The 11,297-nt window shown below is 41.3% G+C and overlaps 1 pseudogene; it reads left to right on the top strand.

The window, feature by feature from the left end:
* The first annotated feature begins 446 nt into the window (after positions 1–446).
* LOC118882398 lies at positions 447–10,886 on the top strand (annotated as a pseudogene).
* The last annotated feature ends 411 nt before the right edge of the window (positions 10,887–11,297 follow it).

The raw sequence follows: 11,297 nt of genomic DNA, 5'->3' as shown, positions 1-11,297 counted from the left end.
GAATTTGACAAAACTCGAGACATTTGTCAAATGGATACAGAAACTTCACTGAGACAAAGTCCTTATAGATATTTCAAACAAATTGTGACTTAGGACTGCTCTGCCATCAGTTACCAAGGCAGCTACTTTTCCCATCTCTCCCTCTCACTCTTTCTTGGACCACACGCTCTCAGGTGCCTCTTTCTTTATGTTGCTCCAATCTCTTTTTCTGCGGATTGGTATCATCTATTTGCACATCTGTCTCCACCAAAATGGGGAGCTAAGTCAGAGTCACATGTCCCTTTGGTTCAATTACATTCTACCCACTGAGTACAGTTGTATACCTCTTAGTTTAAATTCTTGAGGAAGTATTTTAATTGGGTGCTGGCTAGACAATGAATTGCCTGGTCTTGAATCCTGTGTCTAGTATTGATCCAATCAATCATAGTGATCCTACAACGGGTAACATGTATACTTTAGACAGCTTCAGGGTTGAGAGCAGGGCAGGCACATTTACAGACTATAAGAGGTAATAGGAACTGTGACTGGCTCAGGAGTTAAGTGGTTTTGAGAAAACCTATTTTTTTAAATAGACCAAGTCACCCTTCTTGTTTTTTTTTAAAAAATATTTTACTTATTTATTTATTTGGCTGTGCCGTGTCTTAGTTGCGGCAGTTGGGGTCTTGGTTGCAGCATGTGGACTCTCAGTTGCGGCATGCGTGTGGGATCTAGTTCTTTGACCAGGGATGGAACCCGGGCCCCGTGCATTGGGGGCACGGAGTCTTAACCGCTAGACCACCAGGGAAGTCCCTCCCTTCTTGTTTAATTTATAAATAAAGTCAGCAGTGGGTATTAAGAAAACTACCTCATCATGTCTTTCATCTACTTTGACTCACTGGCATTTTAGGCCCTTTCAGTTTTATTAAAAACCATTGTCAAGGACCCCAATTGCTTTCTCCCAATTGTATTCTTGGCTTGCTTTCTGCCTGGCTCCTGGCCCTAACCTTTTCTCTCATATAGGTACCACTGCAATCCCTTTGGCTAGAAGGCAGATCTGCTGGCTTTTCTGGACCCTTGGCATTTCCCAGCACTGCCCTTGACTCTTTCCTCTTCTAGTGCCTTAGGGAGGTTATCCTGCTTTAACTCAGGTTTTTAGACCCAAACTCTAGTACTAGATTATTTGGTGAGTTGGAGGTGTTGTTTGAATGTTTCGGTTACTTATGTGATTCTTCAGTTTCTTTCTAAGAAGACTAGATTTACTGGCAGAGCAATTAGTTTCTTATAACTTTTTTGGTTATGTCTCAAAAATAGGAGATACATTATTTTCCAAAACATGGATGACAACTAAATTAGCATTTAGGCAGGATGCAAATAGGACTATTACGGTGAGAAATCTAGGTCAGCAAGAGTCATCTTGTTGGAAGGGCATCCTAACCAAGAGGACGATTTTCAGGCTAAAGATATTAGTTAATTGCACTCATAAATTTCTTACGTTCAAATTTCTGACATTTTATCTTGGCTATACTCGAGGCCTGTATTAGACTTTTATTTGAGGTGCAGAGAAATCACTCTCTTCAAAATTATACTGCAGGCTTCTTGATAAATTCACCATTGGTCTTTCTACCCAATGAGGATTTAACAATAAATCTGAGTCTCTTGATGGCAATATCAAAGCACAGACGCTCTTCCTCTCCTGCATGAGATCTATGCCCTGACACAGGATGTTGTGTCACATCCTAATCCCAGTACACTGAGCCATTTCTTGGTTTGTACAGCAGCCTGAATACATCACTTTATCAGCCTTCAAAGTCAGAGTTATGATCCTAATTGCTTATGGAAATTTCAGCATTCAGCCATTGTGCACAAAATGACTTAAACTGGAGTCAGAGGGCAAAATTTGGGGACTGATGTGAGCAATGATGAGGTATCCTCTACATTCCTCAAGTTGTCTTTTTCTACCTGTGCTCAAGGAACTTGCTAGAACATGGTGGGTATGAGGATAAATACATAGTTAAGCTGGTGAGCCATTTGGCCTCTTAGGAGCTCCATTTCCTCAGTAAAATTAAACTGTTCGGTGGGATTGGCAGTTCCTAGTACAGGCAGTGGGTTGGTTGCTTGGGTGTGCTGTGATTGGTTGCAAAATGTGTCATAGGTTGTTTTTTACAGATTACATTTAAAATAGTGAGGTTTGGGAAATACTTTTTTTAAAAAAGCAGTGAACTCAAGACTGTTTCTATAAGATTGTCCCTCTCATTTGCTTGCATTAAGGTACACTTTCATGAGTAAAAGACTACAGAGGTGTATTGGCTTCCCAGGGCTGCTGTAACAAAATATCACAAACTGGGTAGCTTAAAACAACAGAAATTTATTCTCTCACAGTTCTGGAGGCCAGAAGTCCAAAATCAAGGTGTTGGCAGGGTCAGTGTCCCTCCAGAGCCTCTAAGCTACAGTCTGGTGAATCATGAATCCTAAATAACGTCAGTAACAGCAACAGCCAGTGGGGAACTGTCCAGGTACTTGAGAAAAAGTAGCCAATGTGAGTATTTGCTTTTATGGAGACACAGGTATCTCTGGGAAAATCAGTAAAATATTCTAGGTAGTTGAGGACATTATTTTCTCTCGCTTCTGGATTGTTTTTTGGGAGTCCTTCATTTGGCTTTTGGGGCCCAGCTCTCAGAGCTGTTTAGATGACCTTACAGAAGTGACCCAGGTAACTGGTGTCTGTCCCATCCTAAAGTTTTCCAGGGAGGACTTTTTTCTTAAAGATCCATTCCAATGCTAAGCGCTCCCATTCTCAATAGTTTTTGTTCTGGATTTAATATCTCATATGGGAGACTAAATGGGTTTTCTTCTCTTTGTGCTTAGAAGAGATAGTGAACTGCATTCCAAACTCCTTAAGAAATTTGAAGGAATCACCTACTTATTTATAATGCTCAACAAAATTCAATGCGGACTTCTCGACAGGGGTAGCTGTGAGGCCTGTCGCGATCGTGGATGGGTAACCGGGTGGGCCGGGGCCCAAGCAGTGCCGGGCCAGGGAGGCAGAGGCCAGTGACAGCCCTTCTCTCCCAGAGTTGTTGTGAGGATTAAAGGATTGCTAGCAGTATGACTGGCACAGGGTACTTGCTTAGAGTAAAGGGCGGCTCTTAGTATTAATGCTACTCTCAGGCCCTGCTGGTCCTTGGTCCGCGCCTTCATCCTCATAACAGCATTTCCCCCATCTATGCACAGCCCTTCACTGTTTGCAAAGTGATGTTCCCCAAAATCATCCATCCTGTGGGGGGAGGGGGAAGTTTAAGTTCCTTTCAGACGGTATGTCAGGGGAAGCCTAGACTTAGCAGCCTTTTCAGAGTCCCATTGTATATCCAAAGGTTGTGAAGCAAGGAGCATGATTCCAGCTATTCCTCAAACATCTTGTTTAGAATCATTGACCGTTTAAACCAGTGCTTCAGTCTGGCTAACCACTAAACTCTACGGGGGCACTTACCCAAGAGACAATCGAGTTGGCCCTACCACTAGGCCCTGGAATGTGGGATTGTTTAAACTCCTCAGGTACCTAACCATGTGGCTTGGGACCAACTATTCTAAATGAAAGTTCTGCAGACAATATATGAAATAAACCAATGCACAACTGCTCTGATTGATGCAGAGCTGTGGGTCTGAAGCCCAGTGGAGGCTGAACATTCTTTCTCTTCAAATGTGCCCCTACCTCACAAAGAAGTGCCCAGGGATGAAACTGGGGAGAAAGATGAATGAAAAATCACTGCTCTGGACTGATCTTGTTTTACAGATGGAAAAACAGTCCCACAGAATATCAGGGCTGATGTGGCAGAGCCCCCCAAAGCAGCCTCTCTGGTAGAAACTCAGATGGAAAATTTAAAGTACTTTTTAAGAGAAATTTATTTGTATATATAGCCGAATGTTATTTTCGTTTGAAAAAATTCCAAGTTAACATACCATAAAATTAAAATTTTTTTGGATGTACAAGTTCTAAGGGTTTGACACATGTATGGTTTTATGTACCCATCACCAATCAGAACACAGAGCAGTTCCCTTACTCCTAAATATTCTCTCATGCTTCCCCTTTGTAGTTAAGCCCTCACACCACCCCAACCTCTGGCAAACAGTGATCTGTTTTCCATCCCTGTGGATTTGCCTTTTCTAAGGTGTCACTAAGTGTAGCCATGCATGATATGACCTCTGGAGGCTGGCTTCTTTCCCTGGGCATGATGTCTTGGAGATTCATCCATGTTGCTGCTTTTTGGTGGTGTTCCATGGTGTGGATACACCGGTTTGTTTTACATTCACCAGATGAAAGATATGGGTTGTTTCCATTTTTTCCGGTGATTGTGAATAAAGCTTCTATGAACGTTTATGTAAAAAAATTCAGTGCATATCAGCATTTATCTGCAACAAATATATGGCCGGTCATTCCTAAATGGAAGTAAGAATGCTGAAAAAAATTTTGAGAATAGTATATTTGGCGCAAGTATCACAATTTCTAATCTGTAGTAGCTAGGTCTGATATTCCATTAATAGGGCTGGATTCATGGGCATGTGACTTATACAGTCTCACAAGGCCCGTGTGTAGAGGGGCTCTCACTTGGTTTAATGCTCTGCTGCAACTATCTTGAGATGTTGCACTGGGCCCCACAAATTATGTAGTCAGATTAATAATCATAATCCATGGTAAAATTTCAAATCTCCTACTCTTTTCAATGTCTCTTGGATGTTTACATATCACAGTTTTTTTTTTTTCCTTACCCTTTTGTTTCCCAGTTAATAGAACTAGAATATTCTGTAAAACAGGAGTAGAACCTCTGGAGGTAAAAAAGAAGGCTATGGCTGAGAAATTTAAGAACATCTGTTCCCCCCACCTGGTAGATAAGCGTTGGCTGTTGGTACGTTTGAGGTTATGTCTGGGTCACCAGGGAGTCTAGCCACGCCTGATCTATAAGGAGTAATGAGATGACATTTTATGGCAGAGAAGAATACCACCAGTAAGCTGTCTTCCCCTTGAAACTTCACCCGTCTCCTCCACTATGACTGTACATGATTACAGTGCTGCATAATTTTCCAAGTTATTAATGTATAGCTTTTAAAGTCTCCAAAGCCTCTTTCTCTGAGCCCAGTTTGGCCAAGACTAATTGTCATGGGGTAGTGTATGAGTTTCCTAAGGCTGTCATAATAAGTTGCCACAAACTTGGTGGCTTAAAAAAACAGAAATTAATTTTCTCACAGTTCTGGAGGCTAGCCAGCCAAAATCAAGATGTCAGCAGGGTTGGTTCCTTCTGGAGGCTAGGAGGGAGAATTGTCCCATGCCTCTCTCCTAGCTTCTGGTGGCTGCTGGCAGTGCTTGGCATTCCTTGGCTTGTAAATGGATCACTCCAGTCTCTGCTTCCTTCTTTACGTGGATGTCCTCCCTGTGTCTCTGTGTGTTCTCTTCTTCTGTCTGTCTGCTCTCATCAGGACATGGGTCATTGGATTTAGGGCCCACCCAGATAATCCAGGATGATCGCATCTTGAGATACTTAATTCCATCAACAAAGACCTTTTTCCAAATAAGCTCACATTCACAGGATCCAGTTGGACATATATTTTGCGAGCCACAGTTCAACCCACCACAGGTAGTATATGCCTTTTGGCCAGTAAAATCCTTTAAGCTTCTGTGAGCCAAATCATTTCTGTCTTAAATAATGTTACCTAGTCCTCTAGGGGTTGTAGCCAAAGTGAAGGATGCATCCTGGACTCACTAGTGGGCACTACAGAAACTTAAATTTCCAGGGATTTTGCAAGCCTGCTGTTTCACACAGCCATTATTAAAAGTTAAATTACACAAACTTACAGTTAAATGTTATATTAAAACCCAAAATTATATATACTCAAAACTCATCACTTCCTAATTATCTTACTTCATTTTATTATTATGCTCTCTTGAGGTTATTTACTTCTATTGTATCTTTATGGTGTGTTGCTGAGCATCTCTTTCTCAACTCCAAGTGCAGTCACATTGATAGCTTCAAATGAGCCATGGTGGGAGTATTTACACCGTGGAAATTGGCAAGTGCAACCCATCAGGGCCTACCCTCTCCCCCAGAGCCAGTTTTTAAACATTTCACAGCACACTGCTGATCCTGGCGACCATGACAGTGTGTACCAGAGACTTCTGAGCAAGAATCAGCAAAAGCACCCTATGACTATAGATACTACATACTCTGGATGTTTAAAGTTAGCTATGATTTCAGTAAGTAATTCATTAAATATGCATAATTAAATGTGATCTACAATTTTTAACTTACTTATGACTTTACCTATTATTAAATGCACTAGCCAAAAATACCCTTTGCCAGTCTATGGTATCCTCACTTTCGTTTTTGAGAATAATGCCATTGAACCTTCTGTGATAACATAAATATTTTCAAGGTGCAAAGTCGATAGTTTGTAAACACTAGCAAACTTTTTATTTGGGCCAGTTCAGGGATAAGATGACAAAGATGTTCTGTGAAACTTGGAGTTGGCCAGGCTTTTAACTTGCTGTGAGCTAAGGAAATATTTTAGTTTGATCTACTTTTTCTTTTTTCTTTGGTATACATTGGCACCTCAGGCATTAGCTGGAAGTGAATTAAATGGCCCAGTAGCTGTAATTCTGCAGCCAGCAAGATATTAGAATAGAATTGATTATCTGGAGGTGTTTGCATATGGAAGCAGCCCTCCTACCTATTCATTTTCATTTTAACCTAAGAGGTAGGTGGGAAGCTTGTTAATACCCTTAGAGGGTTTGATCCCTCTGCCTGTGTGACTTCTGAACCAGGCATGAATACTTAAAATCCATAAAAGAGAAATCATAAATAAAAGCAAACTTTGACAGAGGAGAAAAATACTTCCTAAAATATTAGAAACTCCATCTTTAGGCAGTGTCAAATAAAAAACAAATCCAGACTTAGGTAAGGAGGGACTCTATTTGAAAAGACTATTGCAGTTGAGAGGAGGGGGGGGACTGTTACAGTAAGAGGAAAGGAACTACTGCAACAGAAGACTCTGACCATAGTATCTACAAATGTTGCCAAGGCCAGGCAGAAAGGGGTTTCTTTTAAAGGGAGGAATAAACAAGGCTAGAAATATCTGAGTGTGGGGAGTTGGGGGAGCAGGGGATTGATTGGTCAGTTCAGCAGAAAATGTCTTTTTTTCTGTGGTCAACTGATTCTCAGGAGAGGCTGTTAAGGGGTTTTGTTCTGTGTCCCAGTGCTTGCTCAAGCTCAAGGGTGGGCCACAGTTCAGGGTCCCGGGGGAAGGAGAGAAGCCTGATGAAAGTTTGGTCAAGTCACGTTAGTGTCCAGATTGTTCAGTGGGGACAAATAGTTCAACCAATATTTTATAAGACAAAGAATGGAAATTTCAAGGGTCTGTGTCTGGCCTTGTCATAGATAAACAGTGGGGTCATCCGTGGGTTTTATTGGGTTGGCCAAAAGGTTTCTTTGGGTTTTTCTGTAACATCTTATATATAAGTTACATGTGAAAGGGTGATTCTTTGCAGTAAGCTGTTTTCTGAAATACAAAAGGATGTATTGATCATCCCTGTTTTCCAGGAGTACAGGACTCAGGTTAAGTTCTACATTTTCAGCAGCTAATGCAGTTCACTCCACATTTTACATTAGACTTCAGCTCTAATCCTATGCTCTATTTGAGAGGCTGTATCAAATATTTTTGTTTTGTTTTATATTACCCCTTAATTATAAAAAATGCCTCTGGAATTACTTGGTAGAAGTAAAAATTTTGCATGGGGCAGGACTTGTACCTTCTATTGCTGACACAAACAATCTGTGTTGTCCTTCAACACAAGTTCCTAATACTACCTGCAAGTTTTAAGATGTCACCAAAATAGTTTTGTAATTGGAAACTGCTATAATTCAGAATTTGCAATAACCTCACAGTGCTCTGAAACTTGGATAAAGCTCCTTTCTAAAGCCAGCACAGAGTCAACCTTCCTTTCTTTCCTCTTTTCAGTTTTTTTCCTTTCCCTTCTCTCCCTCTAACTAATATCATTTTTTATGTTGGGAAGCACTATAGACCAATTATATTCTCTATAAAGAGTTACTATATCCAGACTTCCCAATTTCAATTAACACTAAAATGATATAGAACATAACTTACTATTGCTTGATTCAGAAAGCAACTTAAGGAACTTTTTGTGTCATTAGAACTATAATCATGAACTATTGATTGCTATTGAGAGAACACGGTCTTAGGGCCAGACACACAGACCTATATTTGACTGTCAGTCCTCCCACTTATTGCCTATATAAATCCTTGAGCATGTCACTAAAACTTTCTGAGTGCTTTTCCACGTCTGCAAAATGCAGGCAATAAGATGTGCTAATGGCATAGTTGTGAGGATTAAACAGAATGAATTTGCATGTGCAAAAGAACGCCAAAACTAGGTACTAAGCACATGTGAGTAGTAGTACAGTATCTTCTGTAATTTATTGAATGCTAGTACTTGCAGCAAACTAGACCAGCCACTCTAGGGTTCAACTTTTGAGGAACTTACAATCTGATTGGGGAATCATATAGATACATGTAAGATATGTAAATGCGTATCAATTTACATTTTCAGAAAACTCACCTAGGACTTTGCAAACTTTTATTACTGTTTGAAATTTATCTTGTAATTCGATCCTGGTACTTAATCACAATTTAATTTTAGATGGCTCCTTTTATCACCATCCCTCTGCCTTCTGCGTTGGGCACATGGCCCCCTTGGCATCAAAGTTTTACTGATGGAAAAACTATGCCCCTCCCCGCCTTGCACTATATTAGTAGTCATTTCTGCGGTTTCGTTGTGTGCAAGGTGTAGATCTGGACAGGAATCTTTGTCTTCCAGATCTGTCGTTCTCTCTCTGTACCTGCTGGTTTGCATCTCAGTTGCCCAGCACAGACCAGTTTCACTATGAAGTGGCTGCCAAACACCAAGTCAGCCAAAGAAAACTCCCTGCCTCCCTCCCTCCACGAGTAGGAAATTATGGGTAAAAGAAGAGAAGCATCCATAAATAAATAAATTGTGTAACAGAGATCGATGGTTACAAGCTTCTTTTGGTGTCTGCCAATAGGGCTGACCATGATTAATCTTTTACACGTTTTGGAGAAACATTCAGAGGCTCATGGATTTTAAAAATGGAGCACAAAATTACCAATAGAAAATCTATATAATATAGTTGATGTACAGTGAGCAGGTCACAGATAGTTGTGAATAATTAATTTGGTTGGGTACAACCTAACCAAATTAAACCCCCGCACTTTTTAAAACTTCTAATTTGAAATAGTTGTAGATTCACAGGAATTTGCAAAAATAATATAGAAAGAGGTCTCATGTATCCTTCACCCAGTTCCTTAAGGGCAACCATAGTATAATATTACAACCAGGCAAATGGCATTTGTAGAATCTACTGAGGTTACACAGATTTTACCAATTGTGTGTGTGTGTGTGTGTGTGTATAGTTCTATGCAATTTCATCACATTTGTAGATTTGTGTAGTCACCACCACAGTCAGGATATAGAACTGTTCCATCAGTCTTGCTTACAATCCTTTTATAGCCATACCTATCCCCTGTCCCCATTCCTAAACCCAATCGGTTCTCCATCTGCATAATTTTGTTATTTTAAAATTAAATAACAAAATGGAATCATACAGTACCTTCTGAGACTGGCTTATTTTACTTAGCATGCCTTTCAGGTCCATCCAAGTTGTTGCTTGCAACAATGGTTTGCTCTTTTTTTTTTTTTAATTGCTGAGTGGTATTCCATGGTATTGATGTACAAGTTTGTTTAGTCACTAATCCGTTTCTATTTTTTGGCTATCAGAAAAAGCTACTGTCATGTTTAATTTTATGTGTCAATTTGGCTAGGTTATGGTACGCAGTTGGATTCCATATGGAGCTAGCTCCACCCTATGCGCCTTCTCACCTGTCCCAGGCTCTTAGTCCCCATTCCAGAGGCCCTTGCATGAAAAAAATGGCAGCCTCCATGCCGGGGTAGGTTGTCTTGCTTATCCAGGCCATTAGAATGGTGGTCTCTGCAGCCAGTCCTGGTGACTCAGTACATAGCTGTAGTTCTAGTGAGAACTAAAAAACGTTTCATACCCCCTACTTGTGAACCCAAATATGAATCAGAAAAGGAGTTTATAGAATGTCCATAAAGTGGGACTGGTCATGCCTCGGGAACGTTTGGAGCATCTCACACATCTGACCTGTACAGCTGGTGTCTTCCATGCCTGTGTTCCTCCTGAGGGTGGTGCTCTCATGTCATTTCTTTCAAAGGAAGCCTGACACAGAGCACTGAGCAATGGAAGAAGAATGTTGCCTCACAACTGTCCATTCGGAAGATAAAAGAATATGATGCTAATTTTAAAACGAAGGACTTCCCTGAAAAAGCTAAGGATATCTTCATTGATGCTCACATTTATCTAAACAACTTAGATCACGACTGGCTTCACACCTTGGTGACTGATCACTGTTTTCTGGATATGGTCTGGGACATCAAACATAAGCCCATCTGCCAGAACTTTGTAGAATCTTTAGAGCCTCTCCAGTGGTTCAGATTCACTGCTGAAGTCTGTGAAGCCAGGGCAACATGTATGGCCAGGTCGCTGTCCTCATGCACATCCAGCAGACTCTGTCTATGAGCAGTTTGGCTGTTTGATGTATGGGCAGGAAGATGTGGCCAATGATGTCCTGGAGTATGCTGTATTTGCAAAGCACCTGATAAATCCCTTTGGGAGCTGGATTATGCAACAGTACCCCCATGGATACTTCCTAAGCAGCCCCACCTTAAGACAGTAATGATCCCTGGCCCCCAGCTGAAACTGTGGGAAGAACCACAAGGAGAAGCCCATAAGCCTCAGCTAACCTGATGGCAAAAATGACTCCTGAGATGAAGCATGGGTGAGGTGGCTGGAAGCAGAGAAGTCTGTGAATCGGGCAGCTGTGAAGTCATCCATCTCCATGATGCTGTAGAAGGAACCACCTTGGTTCTCTCCCATCCTGCTTAGGTCTGTTTAGCCGTCTCATCCTCAACAACCATGACTGATGGCTGGGCTCAGGTGGGTGGCTGGTATGCACAGCCATGTGCCTCCTTCTCCTCCTCCTCCTCCTCCTCCCCCTTCCCTTCCTCCTTTTCCTCTTCCTCCCCCTCCTCTACCACCACCTCTTCCTCCTTCTACTAATTGCACATCTAGCTTCTGAGTCTAGATGAAAGACAGTATGTTTCAGAGAACATCTGATACCAGTTTTTCCCACAGCAGAGACTGTCAGGAGCAAACTGG

Source organism: Balaenoptera musculus, chromosome 16, assembly GCF_009873245.2.
Source record: "Balaenoptera musculus isolate JJ_BM4_2016_0621 chromosome 16, mBalMus1.pri.v3, whole genome shotgun sequence".
Lineage (NCBI taxonomy): Eukaryota > Metazoa > Chordata > Mammalia > Artiodactyla > Balaenopteridae > Balaenoptera > Balaenoptera musculus.
This window is presented reverse-complemented; position numbering and strand designations above follow the sequence as displayed.